The sequence below is a fragment of the Heloderma suspectum genome, chromosome 1 (genome assembly GCF_057233095.1).
Source record: "Heloderma suspectum isolate Gila_16-S chromosome 1, 16-S_ref, whole genome shotgun sequence".
NCBI classification, from domain to species: Eukaryota; Metazoa; Chordata; class Lepidosauria; order Squamata; family Helodermatidae; genus Heloderma; species Heloderma suspectum.
Genome location: NC_139458.1, coordinates 65,945,778 through 65,959,647, shown reverse-complemented (window position 1 = coordinate 65,959,647; position 13,870 = coordinate 65,945,778).

The following is a 13,870-nucleotide window of genomic DNA, read 5'->3' as shown; positions in this document are numbered from 1 at the left end:
TCCATAATCCCTGATGATGCAGAGCTATTGGCTTTAGGCTTCTTGCTAATTGCATTTACATGTCACAGTAGTTTGCTTAGATCTGTGTAAAAATCAATAGTGAACACTAGCATTCTCTTTAGCACAAACATGATGCATTGTTTTAGTATAACTTCCACAGACATGATAGCATTATTATTGCATGTTAATATTAATAAATCCTATGTCATACCAACTGAGTCAAGTCTTCTAGGTTGTTGTTGTTGTTGTTTTAAATTCCATAGCTGCTTCTTGATGGCTTTATAATTAAACTGCAATGCTTAGCCCAGGACGTATATTTTTTGCAATTAAAAATGTCAATACCTCCCTTGCCCAACTAGAAAGTATAAGAAAATTAGACAAATTCAGTAACTAATATATTAGAATTATTTTTAAAATAAACTATGCTGAGTTGTTTCATCATTTACTGTGGAAATGCAAAACATGTTTATAGCCTCCTAATTAAATGCATTTATTTATTTGCGTTTTTATCTTTCAATATATCAAATGCTGAGAGCAGTTTACCTATATTTTACTAAAAAGATGAAGGAAAAGCAAATAAAAGTCACAACTGATGTATGGCCCCCCTCCAACTTAATCTTGAATGTTGACAGATCTTTGGGGACAGGAAACCAGTGAGAATGAGTCTTTACACCCTTGAAGGATTGGCGTGGAGCTGGCTGGCAAAGTGTAAAGGATGGTCTCAGTTGAGCTTGAGCCGGTGTGGTGTAATGGATAGTGTTGGACTAGGACAGGGGATCCTCGTTTAAATCCTCAACCATTAAGCTTGCTGGGTGAAATTGGGCCACTCACTGTCTTTCAGCCTAATTCACAGGATTGTACTGAAGATAAAATATGGAGCGGGAGAGAACCATGGGTTGTATCCAACATTAGTCTAGCCTGTCCCATTCATTTCAGTGGGTCTATTCTAAGTAGGACTAACATTGCATACAACCACATGTGTGCCTCTCTCAACTTTTTGGAGGAAGAACACGAGAAAGGTGTCATAAATAAGTGATGCTGGGACACAGAGAAGAAGCCAGAAGACCGCCAAACCATGTAAAGTTTCAGAGATTAACAGGGCGACCCTACCTGCCATTGTGGAGATCTCAAAGTGGGAACCTCTGACAAATCCAAAGCCTGCTGGGCTCATGTAGATGGGGCTATGGAAGACAGGGGGGAGTGGCATTGCCCCATTTTCCCTCCTCCCCCAGCCTTGTGTCATCCCCCCACCCCGTTTCATAACACATTCCATTCCACTGAAAGCAATGGAAAGGAACTGATCCATCCCAGACCTGGCATAGATCAGGGATGGGCAGACTTCAGGAATGGGTAATATTACTTTGTATTGTACTAGAACTCTGAGATCAACCAGCCAGAGCCAGGTGCAAAAGACATACACTTTGAATGAAAGAATTCTGAGCCCAGGGATTTGTTTTGAGTAATGAGCTTACAGTCCTGCCACACAAAACTCCACTTCTGGCCTTCCCTCCACCCCAACGCTCTTCATTGAAAGGCTGAGAGACACTTCCATGTTGCCATTATAAAACAACTGGGAATCAGAAATCCTTGCCGATCTAAAAATCATTCAGAGATACTCAAGCAGATCCTAATATACCTTCTGCCCACCCCATGACATAGATCATCAGCTGGTTTGGGGGGCACGTCTAGGGGTCTGGAGAATTCTGGATCGGCCACTTCTCCTGACATGCTCTGTAGGCCACCCTTAGCACACTTGCTTTTAACCCTTTCTGATATTGTAATTCTGATGTGAGAAAAGAACTTCCTTGGTGGTTGGGTGGGTAAATGTTGAAGAATAATGTAGTGTTAATGCACAACCTGTACTGACTTCATTCAATGCTCTATTCAATACATTAAAATATTTGTAATGTTAAATGGATTCTAGTTTTCATGGACTCCTGGAGTTTTTCAGAGGCTTATAAGGGGTTACTCAGTGAGAAAATGTAGTGATGGCAGACAAGCTTCGTTGAGAGACAACAATCCTCCTTTGTAACATGAGAATTGGGTTGATCTAGAATGCACACTTGATTCATGCAGAGCAGTGGTGAGGCCCAACAGGCCTGGCTAGTGCCATTCTGCAACTGGGTGTGCAATTCCGGAATATGCTTCAGAACCTTCTGCAATGTACATGGCTTGGTTCGCAGATACCTGATAAGGAAAAAGCTCCCTGAGATAGAATGTCTGAACACCGCTGTCCTAGCATTCTAGAATGAATATTGTAGACACTTTCAGATTATACTTAGTAGGTACTGCTAAAATTTTAGTTTCTTCATTATTTACTGACTAGCAACCTCTTTGTGATAGTGGCCAACCAGATGCCTATGGGAGGCCCACAAGCAATACATGGGAGTACTAGTCCTATCCTGCTGTTATTCCTCAGCTAACAGAATTCAGAGGCATGCTGCCTCTGATCTTGGATTTAGTATATACTATGTACTAACTGTGTGTTGAAGCCATTGATAGCCTTATCCTCCATTAATTTGTCTAATCTCCTTTGAAGGCTGTTTAAGCTAAAGTCCATTATTACATGTTGTGGCAGTGAATTTCACAAATTATGTGCTATGTAGGGAAGTACTTCCTTATGTCTGTCCTGAATCTCCTGCCATTCAATTTAATTGGATCATCCTGAGTTCTGGTATTATGAGAGAGGGGCCAACGCCCCTCTGTGTATGGCTCTTCTGACCCCTCCTCTTCCTATGGTAGGTCTAGTGTCTTCCGGGATCTTCAATTCCCTTTCTCCACCAGAGACTGAGATCCGCTTTATACATTAAGCAGAATGAAGCATTAAAGTTTTTCCTGGACTGTTCAAAGCATAGCAGGAACCTTCTGGCATGGTTCTGAGGAATTTGCACTGAAAGCTCCCTCAGCCTTCTGCAATGTACAGGACAGGAAAGGGGTTCTCATCAGAGAGGGAAGAGGCAGTTGCCATTGGTGACCAGGTGAATTGTGGAACCCTAGATACAGGCCCAACATCGGCATGCAACGCTGTTGGGCTGGCAGCTGTTGGGAACCTGGCAGGGCCCACCATTCACAGATGCCTGCCTCAGGCCCTTCTTCAAACAAATGTTTCTGGTGCTGGGCAGCTCAGTCAAGAGGCACAAGTTAAATTCCCAGAATGCTGTTGCTTTGCCACACCAGGGACATTGTGGAACTCCCATTGGGACCCACCAGTGCTAACTGGAGTGTTGTTGCTGTGTGTTTTGGGGATTGAGGGGGAAGAGCCTTTTCCATTTTGCAGATATGATGGTATACACTATATAGTAAAGGAAAGGATACTCATCTAATAAAGATGTTTGAGAATAAATCCAAAATTCATTTTAAATGGACTGTTCGTCCCTCATTTCTAAGAATTACCAGATGGTTTTTCAGTTCTGCCTAGGAAGGCATTGTCAGCAAAGTTCTTTTCATTACACTCTTAGCTGTGTGTATCTGCTTGTGTATGCTTTGAACTGGAGCTCTTCTTACATGGCTACTGTCATAGTCCAGATCAGTTCTGGGACTTCAATGCTCACTGAAGTCAGACATGGTGAGCCTTCCGCCAGAAGCTTTGTAGATCAGATGCTGTCCCCTTGCACCACGGGAGAGTTTAGCTGTGAGATTCACACAGTATAAAAAAATAAAATAAAAACATGGCCAAAAGCAATGACTAGGATGCGCCCAGCTGCTTCTCTGTGGGCTTGTTAACCTACTTGGCCCTGGCAGGCTCCTGTATTCTTGCAAGCTCCATGATGGACAGTTATGCAACAGGTGTTCCTGTCACTGATCTGGTGCAATAAGGGAAGTTGCACCTGCTATGCTGCTGTCTGTCAAATCATTGCCCAAAAGACCAGAGCACTACTGGGACGATTGGTTGACAATCCACTCTGACCCAGATGCTGACCAGCAAAGGTGTTTATGTCGCCACATGAGTTGCTTATTGATAGTTAGGAAGTGGGGTTCCCTTTCCCTCATCCTCATACGATCTGGCTTCAGCTGACTCCAGAGGGCACACAGCTTAATAGGCTCTCTTCTCTCTGCTTATTCAAGGTCAAACTAAACATTGCTTCTAATAAGCAGCAAGCTCTGTCTGTTTTTTTCCCCTTACTCCAAAGTAAGCACAGGCAGTTAGGTACCTAGCATGGGACACAGGGGCTTTAATCTTTTGCCCCCTGCTGTGGCTCTTATTTGGATTAGATCCCCTCCAATACCTTTAATGTTCTTATTTTATTTATCTAAAGTGATTTTTAGGCCACTTTTAAGGGGAGAATCCTTTCAAGGTGGTGCACATAAATATGCCAATAAGATACTATAAAACCAGATAACACCAATAAAATAGGCATCCCTCCTGTTCTGCACAGAAAAAGGTCTGGGGTGGATTCTGTACCTGTGGGAGAGAAGCCTGTGGCAAGCAAGGGAAGACACACAGTGAGAGCAACAAACAGTAATGGTTGGAGCACATAATCATAGTCCCCGAACCTGGAGAGGGAAGAATGAATGGTGTCATTTGGGTGCTTGGCTAGTGCTCATGCCTCAACCCCTCTCCCATGGGGAGAAGGGGAAATTGCGGCGACTGTGAGTATACTCCTCCCTTGGTGGTTATAGTGAAACACTATTTGCAGTGGCTGTTTTGTTCTGCTCCATGCATCCAGGCTGTCATCCTGAAAAACAGAAGTGCTGATGAGTGTTTTGCCAACCATGGAAATGGTTGGAGTGAGGTGTCTGGCCTTTTCCAACAGAGAGTCTATCTGTGTGCAGGGATGAGTGCCTCCTCTGTTGTGGTTATGGGACAGAGGGAAGAGTGATAAGAACAAGACCGTTCAGACAAGACACCATATTCACATATGATATGGCACAGGGGGTGGGAGGAGACATGGGAGACAGTTGCAGAAGTATAACATGTTTCCCCTTCCCTTTTTTACCTTTATGGCTACCTCAATTGTTGAATTTGGTGTTGAGTGTTTGTATCTAGGCGAAGTGTCTCTTAGGATTCCTAGCAGAGAAGTGTTAGCAATGCACTCAAGTTCCCATGTTTTTGAACAAAAGTGCTCTTTCTCCATAGTTTTCCATCACCAGAGTTCCCCCTTGAGAGCTCTAATGTGCACAACATGAGGCCAGAGAGACAGAGCCTTATGCTATGCACCCAGTCATCTCAGTTATAGGTTCCCTGTATGGGGTTTTCAATAAAGTTTGACTGAACCTTTCAGCCCAGCTTTTTTTCAGCAATTCATTGGGGATGGGGTGGAGTAAAAACACCTCTGATGATGATGATGGGAGAATTATCTTGGTTTACAGATGAGATGGCCAAAGGGTTTTCTCCATTTTTTTTTACTCATTTAAAAAAGCCTTGGCAGCCACTGTGACTCTGCAGTCTCCTGTGTACGATGATGGCAATGATGCTATCATGTTCATATACTGGTGGTTGCACTGTGAGAGCTGAATTACACCATGTCCCATGCTCTGTTGTGGCAATGTGGTTGTTGATGCAGAAGCGGCTATTTCTTATTCCCTACCCTACTGTTGAAGTCAGTGGCAGGGAAATTTCCAGTCCCAGGTATGCAGTTGCTCTGTTGCTCCATCGACAGGAGGTGTGGCCATGTACTGAATGGGTATAGGATACAGCTTAAGTGTGGTCGACCCCTATGCCACCCATGTTCCGCCCATGAGTCTGCCATGTTTCAGCTGTTTTGTTGGTGTATCTGCTAAGAGAACAGCAGGGTGTTCTGCATATCAGGGGAGTTCCATCAGGATATCTGTCATGGTAGTGTCCATTATGTCAGCATACTGAGATTTCCACCAAATCCTAATGCCCCTCAGCCAGTGTAACTCCAGTACAGTTTTATGCCCTTATTATTCTATATTTGAGCTGTTTTTTTAATGATTGTGAGCCAGTAGAAATCCTGCTGCTGAGGTGGGCAGGGAATACATTTTAGGAAGCACAACGAAATTATAATCGTGCTCCTCATTATAGCAAAGTTTAGCAACCATACGTGTACTCCTTTGAAGGAATTCATGTTACTGTGGACTTCCTTAAAACAATAATCTAGTCTTAAAAAGAAAAGCTAACTCAGTAATGTTGCTTTTCCAAAACACAGTTGGTTTTAAACCAGCAGCTTCAGCTTATTACTATGTGGTGTGACTGATAATCTACTGTAAAAAGTCCCTTCATCTTCATCTACTGGAGAAGGAGTGGACCATAGAAAATGGAACTTCTTTGACAAAAAATTGAGTTTGAAACTTCTGTTGAAATTTTACTTTTTTGTCATCCTGCAGTTGTCTTAATAAATACTTAGGAAGAAGATAAGAAATTTTCATCTGTTTACGTGGATTTCAGCAAAATAATTTTATGGGCAGCATGACACAATTTACCATTGTTGTACTGGCTAGAAAATACAATATTTTGACTAAAAACACAACTAGTTTCAATCTTTACATTCGACTGACTTCTGTTGTTTGTTATCCACTTCGATTACATTTTGCTTCTATATTTAAAAAACATCCTATCTCTATATGAGAGGCTGCCCAGGTTTATGTGGCTTATCTTGGCGATCTCCAACCTTATGTTCTGAGTCAACCCCTTGCTGCTTTTTATGAGCTGGGCAAAGTTCATAAATCAACTTGTCTGCTTTTCTCATGTGGGGAGTATATAACATTTTGCATCCATAAAGCTCAGTTTTGATCTCAGAGGCTGCCAAGATATTTTTTATTGAACAGTTCTGCCTTAATAATTATAAGTAGGATTCCTTTTAAATATATATTAGCTTCTACTAGCAGTAAGACATCTGGTGAGAGAGTGGATGAGGTCAAGGCAAGACGGTGTTTCAACTAATATTACATTAAAGAAGTAACACTTGATCCAGGGCCATAGGGATCCTGATCAGAAGAGAAAGAGGAGAAGCGCAAGTGATATTTATTTATTGAATTTATTTTTGATTGCCCCTGCACTCAGTGAGTGTTTGAGGCTATTTGCAATATTACCATAAAATAATAAAATATAACAAAAAACTGGAAACAGAGAAAATATATACAATAAAATAGGAGAACTCTCTAAAATCAAGGAGTGGCATTAATCACAGACAGCTCAGCACAACAGCATAATTTTTTCAAGCTATCTAAAGGCCAGTAAAAAAAAGGAGCCGACCTAACCTCTCTGGGGAAGGAATTCCATAACCAGCATGCTACTTCACAGAAGACCCTTCTCAAGTCTCCACTAACTTCACCTCTCTAGGAGATGGTCCACATAACAGGGCCTCAGGTGATGAATGCGGGCTCCGGGAGGAACAGCAGCACCTCTTCTTTGGCAGTTAACTACTTTATTTCAAAGTACTATTGTTGACCTGTAAAGTACTATGGCCAAAGTATCTATGGAGTGACCTTTCCCTGTGTGGGCTTGCCCATTTACTGAATAGTAATATGATACCCTATTTTGGATGCTTCACCGGCGGAGGTTAGGTGGATGGTTATGGGACAGTGCCTTCTCAGTGGTGGTGCCCAGGCTCCCTAGCGACATTTGCATGGTGCCCACTCTGTATTTTTAGCACTAAGTTAAAATCATTTTATTTTTATATCTGTTACCTTGAGGGTCATTCAGCTGCTGTGTTATATATATGTTTGCTCTTGTTATATTTCATATTTAGCTATTTTATTGTGTATTTTACGTGTATGTATTTTAATTTGCATTGTATTTTCTATATTTGTTAGCTGTGTTTTAAACTGTACTGTGAAAAAGTGTGGTTTAAATATTTTAAATTAACTATTTAAGGCATAGAGAATAAGATTAGCTATTTCTGGATATAGCATGTTTCCAGAAGATATTAGTTAAAAAACCCATATTTCTAAAATATTTTTAATCATGCACTTTACGTGGAGAAACTGGATCCCCCTATCCAACCTTCTGGGCACACATGAATGCGATATACATGCTATGAACAATATGTCATATGCTAAGGTGTTGGGCAATTGCCACCCCTGGGTGTGCATATATGTATATAGGTTTGCGTCCGTAGGGTGTAAATGTGACCATTCACATTTTTTTCATGCTGTAGAATTCACAGCTATTATATAAAATCTAGGACTATATTATGACAGCAGCTTTGAATTGTTCAGTGAGAGTTTCCCATCCCCTCCTTCCCCTGCAGCCTCTGCACCTTCCCCAAGTCTGCTCTGGATGATTCCCCAACCCCCTGGAGCAGATTTGGAGAGTATGTGGGTAGCCGGGGAATTCAATCTGCCAGTGACGTCTGTTCTGCTGGCAGAAGGACACCAATGGATACAACCCCAATATGTTCAAGAAGAGACCTTTCATTTTAAAACATAAGAGCAAGAGAGCTAAAATATGTGCTTTAATAATTTAGAACTTCATATAAATTCCAAGTACGTTTCAAGAAATCTTATGTATCATAGTGGCCAAACATGTTTTTTTTCCTCCCATAGAGGTGCAGACTTGAGAATAAATGGAGAAATAAATATAACAAACATTCCATCAGAATGTTCTATATATTTTAAGTTGTTTTATTGTGTGCCATTTGGTTTTAATTTTTGTGAACTGCCCAGAGAGCTTCGGCTATTGGGCGGTATAGAAATGAAATGAATAAATAAATAAATAAATTTAGAAGCTATGTAGATTTTTCAGAAAGATCTTCAAGAAGTTGGTAGGAATCTATTTTATTTATTTATTTACAACATTTATATACTGCTCCACATTTAAACAGATTTCAGAGCAGCGAACAATAAAAGATAAAAAGAATAAAACACCATATTAAAGATTTTGTTTTTAAAAGCAGAATACCAGTAATAACCATGGCTAGTCAATCAAGGAAGGTTTTTTGAAATGAAGATGTTTTCAGGAGGCATAAAAAAAACATAATGTTGGTGCCTGCCTGACCTCCAGAGGTAAGAAGTTTCATAGAAGGGGGGCCACCACACTGAAGACTGTTCTCCAGGTGGACTCCAAATGCTCTATACGTCCATGTGAAATCACCAGGAGCATGCCATCTAGTTACTGGGCAGGTTGATAAGGGAGAAGATGCTCTCTTGGGTGCACTTGTTCCAAGTTGTTGAGGGCTTTATACACTAGTATCAAAACCTTAAACCTGGCCCGGTAACGAATAGGCAGCCAGTGCAGTTCACTTAGCAAAAGAGTTGCATGCTGAAAAGAGGCAGCTCCTATCAACAGTCAAGCTGCTGCATTCTGCACTAACTACAACTTCTGGAGCAGTTTTAAGGGCAACCCCACATAAAGTGCATTGCAATAATCCAATCTTGGTTTACTAGTGCCTGGACCACTATGGCCAATCGATCTCTGTCCAGGGCCCCATCTACATGGGGCTTTTACTCCGGTTCTACTCCACCCCCAAGACGATAGTGTCAGATGACGCATGCTGCTTTCTGTAGTTAGCCTGGCATTTCTTGCTCTAAATCTGTTTTTTCTTCAAACTCATTTAGTGTCAGATTTTCCTGTCACAGTGGCTTCAGTGGTGTTTGGGAGTCCGTGTGGCCTCAGCTGGCTTTGGCGCAGGCTGGTGGAAGCAGCGCTGATTGGCGGAAGGGAGAGTTGTATGGGATGGGGGCATGGAGAGAGCAGAGGGGTAAACATGTCTACCTGAAAGTAACTCATTGCCTTCAGTTCCACTTTGCTGAGTACAGGAGCAGCCCCACTGCTTTGAAACTGTGCAGCTACAAAGGAGTCGATACCTCTCACTTTAAATAGTCATTGAGCTTAGGAGCGGGGTGGTGGGGAGCGATCCCTCCTGTTTTGAAACTGTGCAGCTATGAAGGAGCACAGCTAAGAAATGGTGGACGCCTGTTGATCTGAACCTCTGAAGCACTTAATTGAGCCTGTGTTTATGGAGGGTGGGGAGCTCTCCCTGCTTGCCGTCTCCATGCTCTCTGCTGTCAGAGCCTGTTGTGCTCCTGCTCATTCTGCTTAGTCTCCAGGTGGCAGCTGCTGCCGCCTGCTTGCCTACCTCCCTCATAAATGTGTGTGTATGTGGGGTTTGTCATGAACGTCTACTCATAAGCAAATCCTCCATTGCACTTCACAGAACATGCAAGAGAGGGGGAGCAAGCCTCCGATCATTGGTTGTCTCACACCTATGCAATTGCTGAAATTCATTTCTACTTGTGATGGGACTTGCCCACCACACCAACTAATGTGGCTTCAGTTCCTGTATACATCGCAAAAGCGGAGGAATACAGCACTGTGTGTATCATGTAAAGAACTAATTCGATTCTGTGAAAATGCAGATTTTGCCCAAATTACTTCACAAAGTGTTTCCGTTTAGATTGGCCCCAGGAGAGGCTGTAGCTAGGGATGTCAGAGAATTCCGCCACAGATCTCAGTGAAGCCAAATGCCAGTGCATTTGGGCCCCTGAAATCTATGGTGGAACAAAGCCCCCCGCCCCACCACCCCGCAAAAGGCGCGCAAAATGGGGCACTTACTTGGTGCCGTTTCCGCTGCTTTGCGAATGGCGGTTGCTTCCCCATTTAGGCCATGATAGGCTACGTAAATACTTACATAGCCTATCACGGCTAATGCAGGGACGCCATTTGCGTCCCTGCGGAGGCCGTGATAGGCTATGTAAGTATTTACGTAGCCTATCACGGCAAAAAAAGGGAACGCAAATGGCGGCTGCCATAGTTGCCGCCATTTGCGTTCCTGTTTTTTTTTTTGCCGTGATAGGCTTCGGAAATATTTACGTAGCCTATCACGGTAAAAAAATGGGCGCAAATGGCGGCCGCTACACCATTTGTGCCCCTATCTTTTTACCATGATAGGCCATGTAAATATTTACGTAGCCTATCAAGGCAAAAAGGCCTCCATTTGCGTCCACAGGCTCCAGACGCCTGCGAATGCACCCGGCTGGCGGCTCCGTGGAGTTGCCACGGAGCGGAGCCAGCTGAGTTAGGATTTCGGGGGGGTGCGGAGCGCCTCCCCCCACCGCGAATCACCCCTGCAAAAAGGTAAGTGACTTTCATACATCCCTAACTGTAGCTGGCAAACCAGCCAAAGCTGGTAAGGCACTTCGAGCCACTATGGCCACTTGGGCTTCCAGCAACAGTGATGGGTCTAGGAGTACCCCCATACTACAAACCTGATCTTTCAAAGGGAGTGCAACGCCATCCAGAACAGGCAATGAGCCTATCTCCCAGGCTCGGGAACCACTCACCCCCAGGGCTTCCATCTTGCCAGGATTCAACTTCAGTTTATTGGCCGTCATTCACCCATCATTGAGTCTAAGCACAGATCCAGGACTTGCACAGCCTCAACTGAATCAGATGTCACAGGGAGATAGAGCTGTGTGTCATCAGCATACTGATGGCACTTGGCTCCAAATCCCCTTATGACCGCTCCCAGTGGCTTCATATAGATGTTCAGTGACATTGGGGACTGGATGGTGCCCTGCGGAACTGATAGCTCAATTGCCAAGGGGCTGAGGAATGGTAACACCCAATGTTACTCTGAAATCGACCCTGCAGGTAAGCCCGGAACTGCTGTAACGCAGTGCCTCCAATGCCCAGCCCACCGAGTCGATCCAGGAGAATACCATGGGCAATGGTATCAAAAGGCGATGAGAGATTGGGCAGAATTAACAGAGTTGCACTTACCCTCTCCCTCCCCCAATAAAGGCCATCCATCAGTGCAACCAAGGCTGATTCGGTCCCATAGCCAGGTTGAAACCCAGATTGAAATGAGTCTAGATAATAAGTATCTTCCAAGAGTGCCTGCAGTTACTCTGACATGACCCTCTCAAGTACATTCCCTAGAAAAGGGGTATTTGTGACTGGGCAGTAATTGTCTAGTACCATTGGGTCCAGAGTGGCCTTCTTCAGGAGTGGTTGTGCTACTGCTTTCTTAAGGTCAGCAGGAACCACCCCTTCGCACAGAGATGCATTTGCCACTCCCTGGACCCACCCGGTCATACCCCCTGAACTAGCTTTTATTAGCCAGGAGTGGAAAGAATTGAGAGGGCATGTGGTTAGTCACTCTCAAGAATGACTTCCTGTTTTCCACCATAATGTTAGGTCAGGCTGTCATGGCAGATGTAACCACCTGGGATTGTGTGTTATCCAGAGGCTCCTCAGCCCTTTGCTCAAGGCCAGGTGCAGTCCATGCTAATTGGGAAGTGCTAACAGCTGGAGTTAGTGGGGAGTTCCAGCCTCTTTGGAGGCAAGGGCAGTCCACCCAGGGGCTGGGCCAGTGATTGGCTCAAGGATCTCTTGGGTGGTCCAGGGGCTGTTAACACTCTCCCCAGCAAATGGGGCCCTGGTCCCCTAAAGGACCTGCTGTGATCTTTTTGCATTATACTTTGAGGGCAAATCGCTTGTCTCCACAGTGAACTTGGTGATGTTCCTACGGCTGGGCCAGTGATTGGCTAAAGGAAAATCTGTCCTAGGCTGCCAGGGCTGGGCTTTAAAAGAGGGCTGAGGTCTCCCTTCATCCAGGTGGTCCTGGACCTGCAGATGTCTGGTTGCTATCTGGGGAGATCCATACTTACATATGTGAGGATAGGCCAGGTAGCTTTAATATTTTGGTTTGGGTGTGCGTTCATAAAGTGCTCTGTATATAGTTAAGAGACTTGGCTTTGTACCCTGTTATGTAGCTTGCTACTTCCATTCTTCCCTTTCCCCCTTTATTTTTATCCTAATAAATCTTTATCTAACCTTTGGTGTGATTTCTCTGCATAATCTTAGTGCTAATTTCAGTGCCTCTTGGTTTAGGAGGGTGGCTACTGGGAATTTTGGGGAAGGCCGGGTTTGGCCAGTCTTATTTTTGGAAGGAGAGCTGGGATCGGGTCCTGAGCAGTCCTACCTAGGAGGGAGGTTGGAACTGGTCCTGGTGGATCATTCACAGTCACATTACTGCAAGCACCATCAGGCTGCAGCAACTGAAATTGATCCCACAAAATTGGGCAGATGGTGGTGTCGGAGACCTCGACTGGAATGGCCCCCATAACAATATTGATTGATTGATTGATTGATTTCTATACCGCCCAATAGCCAAAACTCTCTGGGCGGTTCACAATAATTAAAACCAAACAGCACACAATAAAACAATTTAAAATATATAGAACATTAAAACCACAATATAACAATACAACCACAATAAAACCTAGCAGCAGTGCAGGAGTTTAAAATACAAATTTAAAACAGCAAAGCTAAAAGTTTAGAAAGCTAAAATGCTAAAATGCCTGGGAAAATAAAAAGGTCTTCACCTGGCGCCGAAAGGAATAGGTGCCAGGCGAACCTCACCAGGGAGCTCATTCCAGAGCAGAAAAAGCTCTCCTCCTAGTAGCCACCCGCCTCACTTCCTTTGGCAGGGGCTCACAGAGAAGGGTCGCTGAGGAAGATCTTAAGGGCCGGGCAGGCACATATGGGAGGAGGCAATCCTTCAGGTAACCTGGCCCCAAGCCATTAAGGGCTTTAAATGTTAATACCAGCACTTTGAATTGGGCTTGGAAATGGACTGGCAGCCAGTGCAGCTGAAAAAGTACTGGTGTAATATGAGCTCGCAGGCCAGTCCCTGTTAACAATCTTGCTGCCCTATTTTGGACCAGCTGAAGTTTCCGGACCATTTTCAAAGGCAGCCCCATGTATAACATATTACAGTAATCCAGACGAGAAGTTATCAGAGCATGGATAACTGTAGCTAGGTTATCTCTGTCCAGATAAGGGCGTAGTTGGTATACCAGCCTAGGCAGATAAAAAGTGCTCCGTGCCACTGAGTTCACCCATGCCTCAAGTGACAGTTCTGGATCCAAGAGCACCCCCAAACTACGAATGTGATCCTTTAGGGGGAGTGCAACCCCCTCCAGAACAGGTTGAATATCACCTAGCCGGGCAGACGAACCACCC